Source organism: Malurus melanocephalus, unplaced genomic scaffold, assembly GCF_030028575.1.
Source record: "Malurus melanocephalus ecotype Western Australia unplaced genomic scaffold, MMel_1.1 scaffold_473, whole genome shotgun sequence".
Classification (NCBI taxonomy): Eukaryota; Metazoa; Chordata; class Aves; order Passeriformes; family Maluridae; genus Malurus; species Malurus melanocephalus.
The window spans coordinates 448486-461683 of record NW_026623705.1 but is presented as its reverse complement, the minus strand read 5'-3'; the positions used below and the strand labels follow the sequence as shown (position 1 = coordinate 461683).

At 41.3% G+C, this 13198-nt stretch overlaps 1 long non-coding RNA gene across 2 annotated transcripts; it reads right to left on the bottom strand.

The window, feature by feature from the left end:
* Window positions 1–5125: 5125 nt before the first annotated feature.
* LOC130582248 (uncharacterized) lies at window positions 5126–12683 on the bottom strand. 2 transcript variants are annotated; one of them, XR_008966300.1, is made up of 4 exons: window positions 11532–12683; window positions 11014–11101; window positions 9076–9293; window positions 5126–5535 (listed from the first exon to the last, which is right to left on the bottom strand). It is a non-coding gene; the product is annotated as an uncharacterized LOC130582248 (long non-coding RNA). The 2 variants fall into 2 exon arrangements; XR_008966299.1 differs by having other exon boundaries at window positions 11014–11098.
* Window positions 12684–13198: the final 515 nt, after the last annotated feature.

The following is a 13198-nucleotide window of genomic DNA, read 5'->3' as shown; positions in this document are numbered from 1 at the left end:
GTTCTCATTGGTCTCAATCCCATGGGATSTGATGGGTCATGAGTGTGCAGCAGGGAATTTGACTGTCAAGATGGTCAGTGGAGATTTCAGAGGAAGATTGCCCAYCTTCCCTCTTCCTCAAACCAAACAAAATTGCTTTTAAAAAACAAGAAATTGGGAGGAGGAAAATAGACAGTGGAGCTTCARTATGGGTGGTGCAAAACATGAGCAGCAAAGTTCATGTGTGGGACATGAGTGTAGCAACAAGTGCTTCTTAACCTGTRCTACTGGGAAGGGCTGTTTTTTTGAGGTCTTTTTATTAGTTTTAACTTCAGCTTGTGATTTGTCTGCTGAAGTATTTTGAGGGAAAAAAAAAAGTGTATTTGTTATGTGTGAAGAAGGACAGCTCTGGGAAAGAGGTGTTTGGGTAGCAATTCTTCATGCTCAATAGGGGGAAGGTGGGAGAAATCACAATCTCCTGCTTGCCTTTCAATTGAAAAAAAAAAAAAATCTGTTGTATTTTCCCATTTCTATGGCTGGAGCAAGTGTGCTGAAGCCAGCAGAAGGTCTTGCTTCTCCAAGGGCTTCATGCCCATCATTCCTGATATCCACCCACCTCCCCCATGGCACATCCCAGCCTCAGACCCTGTCCATAAACACCACTGACATCTCACTGACACCCACAGTGTCCAGGGCTACAGTCAGCAGCATCTTCCTRTATAAAAATGTTATATGACTTGGACAGAGCAGGCTGATTTCAGCCTTAACTCCAATAGAAACCTTGACTGAAAGACAGTCTTCCTCTAGGCTATATTTGTCTGCTGTCATTTCACCTTTAGGTCCTGGTGATGAGTATTCTTGGTTGTTTATAATTATTATTGTTGTTCTTTTTGTTGTTCATGTTTAAACTAATAATTTAATTTTTCCCACAATCTGGCTACCTCCTCCTTTTTTGCATCTGCATATGTTGCCTACCTGAACAATTCCACTTGCAAATAGCAGGTTTCTCTCAGACCAATATTGTGTTCAATCCCTTGGGTATAAATGCCTTCTACTTTTATGGTGTGTGTGCAGTGTTTGGGCAGTCCACAGCAAAAATGTGGGGAGTTGGATCATGGTCTGCAATTTCTTTATGCTGTGTGACATAATTGAAATAAAAACCCAACTCAACATCCAAGAGAGCATTTTCAAGATGAGAAAAAGAAGAATTCCTCCTACCTTCCTCTCAAATAAATAGCTTCATCATCTTTTTCAATTAGCCTTGAAACCACACAAAGAGGCAAATATACTGTTTCATGTAGTTTCATGAGAAAGCCAGGGTAAAATTAAGGGAGCTAGAGAAAAGGAAGGAGAGTGAGAAAGAAGAGGAACAGGAATTAAAAAAAAAATAAAGACTTTTTTTAAAAAAATTAACTCCAAAGGTTTTGGTTTTTTTTTTCAAAGCTGTGTCTCTCACATCATAGTGGGGTGAAGTGTGTGAGGCATCAGAGCAGCAGCAAGGGATACAAGCTCATGCTGGGGAGAAATCTCACATCCTTGTGGCTCATCATAAGGATGGACTGAGTGGAGAAATGGCAAKGGAAGAAGCAGCAGCATCATGAATCTGTGCCATCCTAGCACTCCAAATGGTGTGGAACGTGAGAAGAATGAGGAGGAAAAAAGTCAAATGTGCAAAAAGTTTTCGTTCGCAACAAAGAAATCAAACAAAACTTTCCAGCTGAAGCAGAGTACGCATCTTGTTTGCTTCTAAATGATTCCAGTGGAAGTTTTCAAATGAGGAAGGAATAWGTAGGGGAAAAAATAAATCTGCTCTCTCCATGTGTTTTACTTATCTGTCATATTTTAAGGCCAACTGCAAGGTAAAATGTCCCACTACTGGCAGGGCTTTCTTATGACTCGCCTGTCTGTTGGTTTTCTTCTAGATTCTCCTCATGGCATTTTACAATGAAAGGAGAAAAGCAGTGTCCAGGCAAATGTAAAATAATCCCTAATTTGCTGTTTAAAAAAACTCGAGTTTAAAAAAATACCCTGAAAATTGAAAAAAAAGAAAGAATCACATAACCCAAAGCTGCCCCAAATCTTGCTCTCCCAAATCTATCTTTTGTTTTAACCAGCTCATCTTTTTTTTAAGCTGGTCCCTCACAAATTCAGTCCAAGCTCAACTGAAAAATCCTGGTTTTTAACTTTTAGGAGGAACATAATTTATGATTTAATGGATAGCTCTGTCGAGCCCAATGTAATAAAAGTCCAACCTATGTAATGTGTATGGGCTACTGTATTATAAATATTTAATAAGTTATATGGGAAAAAAAAGAAAGTATGRGGGTTACAGAAATCATATTAAAGCAACTAAGTTAATGTAAAGAAAGTTAAAGTGTCTAACCCTATATGGCATAAAGGCTAAAGTAAACCAGATCTGTTTTCTAGATACTTTTTCCATGTACAGCTGTAACTGGGTTGCATAGAAATAAGGCAAGTACTTAAAGACAGGCAAAAAAAAAAAAAAAAAAAAAAAAAAAAAAAAAAAAAAAAAAAAAAAAAAAAAAAAACAAACCAAAAAAAAAGAGATCTAAGGCATTTGGTTGGCATTGATAGCAATCATTTCAAAAAGCCCTGGAACATTTAAAGAGAATTAGAAAGGATTTTGCTGGAATCAAAGGGAGAGCACTTTCCATGGCTGGATGTGTGTTTGGGAATCTGCAAACTGATTAAATCAGAGTGAGCAGAACAGCCTTGATCATCCAGGACTTTTAAAAGAGAAGAAAGGGKTTTTCCTGTTTGGACTCTTTTTTTCTCAGTCACACATCTTACAGTTTTCATTCTTCTGCCTACTTGATGGTAAAGTAACATTTATTTTGGCACAAAGACTYGCAGAGAGCTTTGAAAGGCCCTGCAGGTCAAGCAGCTACAGCCTGCACCAAACCCACGGGGGTGGGAAAACCTGGAAATATTTAGGCTTAGGGGTCTTTTTTTCCTTCTAAAACTAAGTTTTATTCTTACAGAAGACGTGGATWTCTTCACACTTCACTGCAATATCCATTATGGCAAAGATAGGGCTCCTTCCTTGCCATCTCGCTACTTGCCTTTCCATACACCGGTTTTCCTGCTGCTCAAGCCAGAAAATGCTTTCATGAGGAATTTGGTGCTGCTGGTGATTTTCCCATGGTATCAGCCAAGCAGAGACAGAGGGATCAAGCCCCTCTAAATCCCTGGCTTGCCCTTTCCTCCTCCCCACCGGTGCTGTTGGTGGTCTTGGCTCTTYTGTCYRGTGCCCYTGGCCATYGGGAGGGAGCTGGGATGGTGCCTTRGTTAWYCAACATGTGACAAGGGTGTGTTTCTGTTTGTAAAATGAGTACAGAGGGGAGTGAGGCAAAATATCAGAGTCAACATTAAGTCCTGCTGATGCCAAAGGGTGCATCTCCTCCCCGACCTCCACCCTTCCCCAGCCCACTTTGGCTTGTGAAGTCTGCTGAAAACAATTCTCTATTCCTRTTTTTTTCTTTTTTAGCTTTAACCCAGCCTAGGTAATGGATCTGGCTAGCAGGAAGTGTGGCAAAGGGGAGTGGGAGGGAGAGCCTCCCCTTGTGCAAGGGCTCACATTGGTGGGGCTGCTCCCACAGCTCCATTCCTCGTTCTTCCCACCCAGCCATGGATAAGGGAGGGCAAGGCAGGGGATGGGAGGAAATGAAGAGAATGATGAGAACTGAGTGTGGGGAGAGTTGGGAATGCTGGGGTCAGGTTTCTTCCCTTAAGTCCCAACATGTATTACATAAAAATTTGAACTGGAAATCAGGGACGAGCTTGGGATGGATTTACTGCCAATCCAACGCAAACAGACGAATGAAACTGGCAAAGTGAAAATGAAATTACGTTCATCCCCTGCTTTTCTACCACTTCTGTGTTGTCAAATTCACTAAACAAGGGTACAGGGTAACCAAACAGAACTGGCAAGAGCCCTTTCTTTCCATTTGATGGAAATAATAAGCTGTTTCTTTGCAGATCACCTTTTTTCCCTAATTTTTGCTGTATTTTCCCTGCTACAATTAACATCCTAAGTAACACTCACCCACCTCMCTGCTACCAACAGAGAGGCTTTACAGGGCTATGGAGAACTATTTGGAAGGTACAAATCACTTGACCTAAAGACTTTCCCTGGAGTGTCAATGCTGTGTGCTACATTTTCACTCTGCCAAACYCTTTATTTAGCACATGCTAAAGAACATTTAACATTTAAAGATCCCCTCTGTACATCCTCTAAATGTCTCATTTCTTTGCTTGTAGATTAATATGWCTTCTGTGAAAATGAGATAATTGATTACAGAGCTGGATTATTTACAAATGAAGTGTTGTTCRTGTATTGACCTTTCATTTCTATAGCTCAATACCAGTCCTTGTACAGTGTTTTTAATTAGTGAAATGGTAACAGAATTACAAGAAAAGAGCTTCTGTAGATGCTTTTAATAAAAGGAAGCTTAAAGATGACTTGCATATTTAAAATGGCAAAACATAATCGATCAGATTCTGCACCCCAAATCTCTGTTTGGCAAGAGAAAGAAACCTCCTGCTTCCAAAGGTACCTCAAGGGGTAACCCAGGGTGAAAGGGGTGATCAATAGACACGAGTGAGTGCTTGCCCTTCACCCTGCTCTGCTAGTTCTTCTGCACCAGGGGAATTCATTCCAGCCCAATCTTCTTGAGGAGCAGCCAGCAAAACCCATCTGAGCATTTCAGGATGAACGGTGCTGATAAAGTGAGGGGACTTTTGCATATTCATAGAGGCAAAGCTCCCAAAACCTGTGGCTATGGAGCACCAAATGCCAGAGTCAAGGGTGCTGGAAATGCCAAACAGCAAATATAGCAAATTCATCCTCCTGAAGGAAGGCAAAAAACTTATCTAAATTTAACCAGATAATGTTCTTCTAACAAAACTCCAAACAGGCAGAGCTCAGCTTGATTCCACCATCCTTCCCTAGAAGGGTGAAGGAGGATTTTCCTCCTGGACTTCCATGTATTCAGACTCATGAATAAAAATACATGAAACATAAAGCAAATAATTTAATTTCTCAGTAACAACGATGTTAGTTACAGCTATAAAACAAATCTTGTAACAGCAGAAGAAGGGGTTTTTTTAAAAAAAAATCCTTTTATTAATTCAACAGAAACATATTAAAAATGTCTGTCATTACAAGTCTGGAGAAAAGTATTAGGTTCGAATAAGGTCATTGGGGAAGGATAGAAGGAGGGGAGGATTTAAGTGTGTTTTCAGCATTCTGTGGACACAGACAAATAACACAGAGGATCTGTTTTGGGGGACCTTCACCCCAATACACACAATCCCATGTGCAGCGGCCACTGAACTGATGAGGAAAACCTCACATCATYGTCTGTTGGTGCTCTTTGGGAAATGTGAGCTTTGGTGGCTGAATTATTTGCAACCTGTGCTTCATGTGAGGCATCTCAGGTACCATTTTCTTGCTATGGGCTGGTCATGTTCTCCTCTAAGTGTCATCATCTTCTGGCCTGGTGGTGATCCCCTGTTCTTCCTGAACAGTCACTCCTGTTCAATAACATTGCAAGAAACAAAATTAGGTGTGTATTCAAATGTGAAGCAATTCYGCAGTTTATGGTCAGGTAAATCATACAACTGTGACACAAACCTTGCTATAATTTTGCAGAAGGTGGCCACAGTCTTTGGGTGACCCCAGCTTGTGGCTGTCCCCATGTCAGCACAGCAAAGTCCCTGAACAGGGCCCATCCACCTCACATGATCAAATTTTAGCCTTCATCACATCTGAAAATAGGAGTGGGAGGGGTGTTCTGCTTCTTGAGCACAATATATCCCATACATCCAGCTTTCTGGGCTAAGCAGGATGCAGGGACCTCTCAGATGTGGAGCCAATAGGGAGCACTCTGGCTACCTGGGATTTTATAAATCTTTCAGCTATCAGTCTTTCAGAGCTCCAAATGCAAAATCCAGCAGCCCGGGATATCATGTGGATTTATGACTTGGGATTTATGAACTGGTCTGGATAAAATAAGAACTGCCTGACTTTTTCTTTTTCTTTTTTTTTTTTTTTTTTAGTTTGAGAAAATGAAATAATAAAAAATGAAGACCTGATTCTTTTTTTCCCTTTTCAAAGCTAGTTGTTTATACGAATGTGGATGTCTTGTATATATTCAATTATTTTGATTTTTCTTCTTATCTGTGTGCTTTCTGGGGCTGGAAGCAGAACAGAGAACAAGCAATGCTGCTCTCACAAGGTTTCCTGCCTGACAGGAACCTCCTGAAGAATCATGGTTTTGAGGCACTCCTAGCCCTGCTCCCAAAGTTAGGAAAGATGCTGATAAATGTTTCGGAATGTTTCTGGATCTTTCCAAGAAGTGGGATGGTTCCTCACCATACTGCTGCCTCAGCTCTCGCCTGCTTTCATCACTTTTTTCCTTAAATAATTTTACAGGTTATTTTATTTTTCATTTGATGCATGCTGAGTTTTTGTTGCGTGTATACATGCATGCCCACATATATGTACACAATCACATGCCTATTTACAGCTGCATGAACATGCACACACGTGTTTATGAGACAGTATTRTGGATGGTKTGAATAAAKGTTGGACTAGATGACCTTGGAGGTCTTTTCCAACCTTRATGGTTCTATGATTACATGATTCTATTAATTCTTTTATTAAAAACCAAGACTATCTGGTTTTTGTTACTGGTGAATTTATCTATTTTGCATGAGAGCCCATCCCGAAGGACTTTCTCACCTTATCTGCAACTTGAGGCCTTCCTTTCAATATTTCATCTTATAAAWAAAGAAGAGATGGTATTTACATTGGTCAGGAGGAAAAAGTGTCAGATATATTATTGTGCTCTCTTCTGATTGACCCTTTCATACCTCTGTCCACAGTTTCTGAATAATTTTCTTCCTACGATCCTTGAATTCTGACACCACACCAGCACCAGGGGAATGAGGATGATACTCCTGGAAYGGATTATTTGTGCTCTGCCCATGAAGAATAAGCTTTTACATCACCTTTGGTGCCTGAATAACCTAATGTGTTTATCCCACCAAGGAATTCAGATCATCCAACCAAACCCTCCCAGCCCCTATCCTGTGAGCCACAACATGGAAATGCAACAGATTCAATCTACTCTTTGTGGGTCTCAAGGAAAATGTTGGTTTGTTTCTAATAGCCGCACATTCGTAGTTTTTTTCAGCATGACTTGCAGCCCAGGAATAAWTTGATTTGGAGATTTTTCTTTGAAKGAAATCAAGGASCCCAAGTCATATGTCGGARCTAGATATAAATCACCGCTTAAAAAAAAAGAAATCCAAAATTGTATTGTTTTTAATTTTCCATGGGACTTTTCCAATGCCATCTCTTTTTAAGCTCAGAAGTTATGTGGTGAGCAACCAGGTTTGGGATAGGGAGTCCGGGAGGCTGCTCCTTGCCTTAGCCCCTCCCTAACCTCAACTGTGATTAAGGAAGTTTTCTGAGAATTTCATGTGAATYAATGAAATTTAATGAGCAGTGAGGGTGGTGGTGTTTGGGAATAATTCTTTCCGGTTTTCACCCCACTGAGCATCTGTATCCCTGGTATTTCACGTATACAGGAGAACTTCAGGCACTGGAGACATTTTAGAGGTAGAGTGGGGTGAAATTGAAAAATAATTTTTCTCCTCTGCAACCCTTTCATGGTTTACTTTTCACATCACTGARAGCTGAAGGAGGACAGGTGGCTCTCGTTGTGACACCGGGGATGTCACCCCCACCAGAGCAGCTGTGAGCTGGGGAGGGCAGTGGAGCAGCACCTCTCTCCTGGGACCATCCCAAACCTCTCACCCCTCTCCCTGCTGCACCCAAAACCAGCAGAACCCACGAAATCAGGGTGCCAAAAGCATCTTCACTCTGCCCAGTCCCGGTACGTGGCTCAGGCTCTCCCCCAGYCCCGGTACCATCTCTGGCATGGTCCATTAAAAATTATCTCTCCATCAGAGAGCGAGGGAGGGGGCTGGGGCAGGCTCTGGTGCAAGGCACTGAGAGTCTGGACCTTGCTAAGTTCAAAGGCAGCTTCCCTCCCACCCCGAGGAGGGACGTAGCCGGGCGGAGGATGGCTGGAGGCCACACAGACGGGAAGGTATGTAACAATCCATTTATCACTTTGCAAATATTAGTGCTGCTCGCATTTGCTGCGGCAATATTTCTTCTTGGAAATTGGTGAAGTGAGTAATAACAATGTTATTTATTCTAAGACCTTGGAACTGAGAAGCAATAACAGGGGGACTGTTCCCTTGAAAGCTTCAGAGGTGCAGGAAATAAAATGGGGGGGCGGTGGTGGGGAGCGGGAAATAAACCAACAAAGGTCTGGAGCAGAGAAAGCCATCGAAATCTCGTGTTTAATTTCTTTGCCCCAAAGGTAATAAAATGCTTTTTGCAATGATTTATATATAAACAAGGGGGTGGGCAGCGATGAAGGGTGAACATTTTGGATYCATCTCTGGCTGGAACATCCTGCAAGGTAGTTGGGCATGCACCTTGGGTTTGAGGTCCAGCAAAGCACCTCCTTCCCCCCAGAGCCTCTTGGTTCTCTTCTTTCAATTTTTTTTTCCTTCCCCCCCTTCCCCTTACATCCCTTATCTGAATATATAGGGCTGCCCTTTGCTCAGATTTATGGGTTGGGGCAGCTCTGTGTGTATTTACAGTCTCCTGACCTGCAGACCTACAGCTGAACAAGAGCAGGAGGAAACCAGGGCCTGTTCCATAAACAGAGACAGATACGAGGGGGAGGCAGCAGGAATTGTGAGCAGCACTTAACATTTTTAACTATTTGGCCAAGCCAAGGAATCRGTGATTAGATTAGAGGCAAAGAAAAATGAGAAGCAGGGTTAAAGATTTAGGGAAGGTGGGGGAAAAGGACGGCAACAACCAACTGAGGCCCCAAGTTTGGCACGGGGAGAAATTAAAAGTTACTGGGATGTTATAAAATRTTTTCCAGGGCAAAAGGGAAGAAATGAAAGCGAATCTCCAAAGCGTTCTAATCAAGTTTTGCTTTCCTTGGGTAGAGCCAAACAGTGCTTTTCAAGTCTAATTACCTTTTGAGGAGGTAGATTACTTAGTCTGTGTTTATTCAGGTACTAATTGCCTCAGATTAAGTCAAAAGAAAACCTTTCTCCATGATAATAAATATTTCTTAGTCCRTGTCTATCAGTGGGTTTGTCGGCAGAAATTCAGCACAGATGAGAAAATATTTCAAAGRCGATGGAGAATTACTCGACTTCTCAGAGGCAAAGGCAGCAAAAGTGGCAACAACCTGGAAAATAAATATATGAAATGCAACGTATGTAGGGGTCACARTATAGCATAAGTATATCAAGATGATGAACAGCTTTGATGAAAATGGTAAACAAAACCACCCTCTCTTCCTGTGGCTTGTTTTACATTGCAATAAACCACTGACTCTATAACCTATCAGAACATGCTGAGATTTTATGCATCATTTCCAACTACTATTTGAACATTTGGTTTAGAGTAGTCATGAACCATAATTAATGGGATTTTTTTGTGTGTGAGTCCTGATAAAAAGCAAGTTTTATTGTATTTTATTACCTGTTGGTCCAGAGCTCCATATAGATGATGTAAATTCATTGTAGATTTCAGACTGGGGAAAAAAGAGGAGGTGGGGGGTTGCACCCGACTATGATGAATTAACATTTACAATTTCTGATCAAACCCAGAAGTTTAGCTTGAGATGCCCCATCCAAATTTTCTTTGCTCCTATGAGCAAGTTGGTAGCCGTGGGACACAGAGATTTTGGCCCAGTTCAGCCTGCCAGGAGGAGAGGGGGAAAAATCCCCCAACAACCCAGGCACCACAAAGACCACGGAGATGAATGGCTCTATTTTATGAGCCATAAAAGTTTTATTCATCTTGACACCGAAACAGGTTTAGGCAGTGAGTTGACACGCCTTAAATAAATAAGTGGAATTAATTCCCCAGCTCTTGAAACAATAGCAGTGTGCCCGTAACGCTGAGAGTGGCCCCGTTGTTTCCCGTTGCTGCTCGATATTGATATTATTTGTGGGTTGGTTTTTTGTTTTTTTTTTTTTTTCCTCTGGGGCCTGGTTGCTCCACTTCAGATTCTTCCCCTGTTTTATTAGAGGTTGAAAAAGGTTCAAGACCTGGTTGTACCACTGCTCCCACCGACAGCTAAGGAACCAGTTTGGCGTCTGGTTTGTCTGTTGTTTTACTGCTGACCTTCAAATCAACTTTCCCCCCTGACCCCAGGAGGCATCTATCATGACAAGAGGCTGTTTAACACAAATGGTGCCCATTTATAGGGGAAGAGAGTCAGAAGATTTCCTTGGTTGTTGGGTTTTTTTTGTTTTCCTTTTTTTTTTTTNTAATGAAGAATTTGGTTTTTTCACCCCTCTTTTCTCAGTCACCACAGGTGAAATCCCTCCCAGCAGCTGGCTTATGAAATATTTTTTTTTTTTTTTTTTAATGAAGAATTTGGTTTTTTCACCCCTCTTTTCTCAGTCACCACAGGTGAAATCCCTCCCAGCAGCTGGCTTATGAAATAATGCGAGGGGAGGCCTTAATRAGCTGAAAGCACCCTCAGCTGGAGATAAATATATGCAAATGAGATGCACAAACAAAGGAGCCCGGACAGAGAAATATCTGCAATTCCAGCAAAATGCTGCCTGCAGCTAGAAGATGAACAGCTTTGATAAAATGGTAACAAAAAGCACCTTTTTCTCCTCCAGCTTGTTTTACATTGCAATAGAGCATTGTTATTGTAACCCATTGGAGCATGCAGAGGTTTTCTGCCGCTTCAAAAAAAAAAAAAGAAAACCTGTTTAAACATTTGTTTTTAAGGCATTCATGGGCTATGAGCAATGTGATAGCTTGGGGTTTTTTGGAGGCTTGGGGCGGGTTTTTTTGGGGGGTGTCGGTTTGGTCACGGTGCATATTTTGGGTGTGTCTTTTTTTTTAAGCTATTTTTTAATATATATATTTTATATAAATTTTACCTGTTGGTCTTTCTCTGGCTTGGGTTGCTGGTCATTTTGGTCATGATGTTTTGCAAGGGGGAAGGCAGGGTGGGGGTGGCTGTAGCTTCTCAAAAAAAAAAAAAAAATCCAAGTTTTGCTTTCAAATTTGGAGGGAAAATGCAAGTTGACAAGTAGTAAGAAGGAGCTTGGGGCAGGGGGGAGAAGAGGGGAAAAAATCCAGACTTGAACATTCACCAAGCAGCACCCAAACAGGCAGCTTTAATGAAAGCAATCAAGCCTCGGAGCTAATTCAAAGACAGACATCTAACATGCTGATTTTAATAAGCTTTTAAAAGGCAATCTCTAACTTTTAAAAGTCACTCTTTTTAATTTAATTGGGTTTTTTTTTCCCTTCGGTTTATATATTGCCAAAACAAACACAGTCGCTAAAATATGTTTTCAATATGTATAAGTAGCATATCTAGACAATGTTTTAAATTAGCCCYGTATTTTGAGGGGAGGGGGAGAGGGTGGAGGAAGGAAAGAAAGAGGCTTACTTGGGATGAGTCGAAGGCATTTTCCAGGGGTCATCATGTCAAAATAATACCTTTATCTTCTCGTCCCTGCCTTTATGAATCCTCCTGTGTGAACACATGGATGCCTCTTTACCTATAGTCTTCTTCAGAAAACAACCCCGACCGACCGTCGCTCGGAGATAGGCAAASCTGCCTTTCTAAAAGGCAGAGGAGAAAGGGGCAGAGAAAACACAGCGCTGTTTAACTTTTAACCTTATGATATCATTAAATAGATCATTACGGATTTCTAAATGGAGGATAAACACTATAAAGTTTAGAGGGCCCTTTACTCCAGGCACTAACCACAATTTTTATATCTGGCAAGAAGGAGAAGAAGAAAAATTGACTTACCTTTAAGAAAAACAATTCCCCTCTTACTTTGGCACTTACAGATGTTAGAGCAGACAAGTGTCGGATTTCTYGATGTCAAGAAGATTTCCTAATTTTTCACAGCCTTCTCCTGTTGCGTTTTTGGCCCAATGTGAGAATCATCAATTTAATTTGTGGGRCTGCGCAGTGGAAATCAAGATATACGTGTACGTGTGCTTTAATGAACCCTAAAACCCGACAGGCAGCTCWCTGCTTGCAGTTGCCCCAAGCTCAGGATTTCAAGAGTTAATAAAAACTTGCTTCTATTAAGAAGGCTTTCTTTTTGCAGCCCAGGTTTGTAGCAGCATAATTATGTTCAACTGCTGCTGTTTGAAAAGGGCAAACAGCATCTTAGGCACAGAACAATGAAATTACAGCTGAGATTTAGGTTAGCAAAAGCCGTCTTCTGCAGGCTTTTATGATTCATTATTTCCCATTAAATACAGTATTAGAAGTGTACACCAGATAGCTCATGGTTGCTGCGCTCAGAGCACATTATCTATATTACACAGGTCTGGGGAGCAGAATTAGAAAACTTTGGGGGAATGAGCAATATGTGTTTGCTGATAGAAGTACCATATGGCTCATCTTCCTCAATTGCTTTCATTGCGACTCTGATGCTGGAGAAATTAAAGTTTTATTTGATGTGGCACAGCTTAATGAACTGTCTTCTGTTAGGAAAATTGAATATGTTTCCTGTTATTTGAGCACAGAGCCCTCATGGTTTTGGCTGATGAGGGATGCATTATGTATTGTTTATTTAGCATTTTGAAAACAAAAGCAGATATTGGAGGTAAAATTGATTACTGCAGGATGTGTTATATAATCACATTTTTCTCTCTTTAAATTAYGGCCTTGCCTATTGTTTTTATGGCAGCATTTCTCGATGTGGGGGAGAAGGCATCCCCTAATAAAAAAAAGGAGGGGTTGTTGAGGCAAAGTACAAAATCTCTGCTTGGTTTAAAGCAGCACTAGAACTTTTTAGGCTTAGAGAAGGAAAAAAAATGAAGTGCCCTTACACATGTATTAACCTGCAGGCCCGGTGGCTGCCATGCCATGTCGGTCTCAGGATGCTCGAGGACCGTGTGTGCACTGGGCTGTGTCATTAGAAGAAGACTCATTTCTCCATCCTAGGTGGAGGACACAGAGAGGGAGACATTCAGAATTCAGGAACTGAATACCCTGAGTTGCACATTTATTAGTATGCCAGGCAGATTTAATTGCAAAATGTTAATATCTGCAGGGGAGGGGGTGAATATGGCTGGGGAGGATATAGAAAA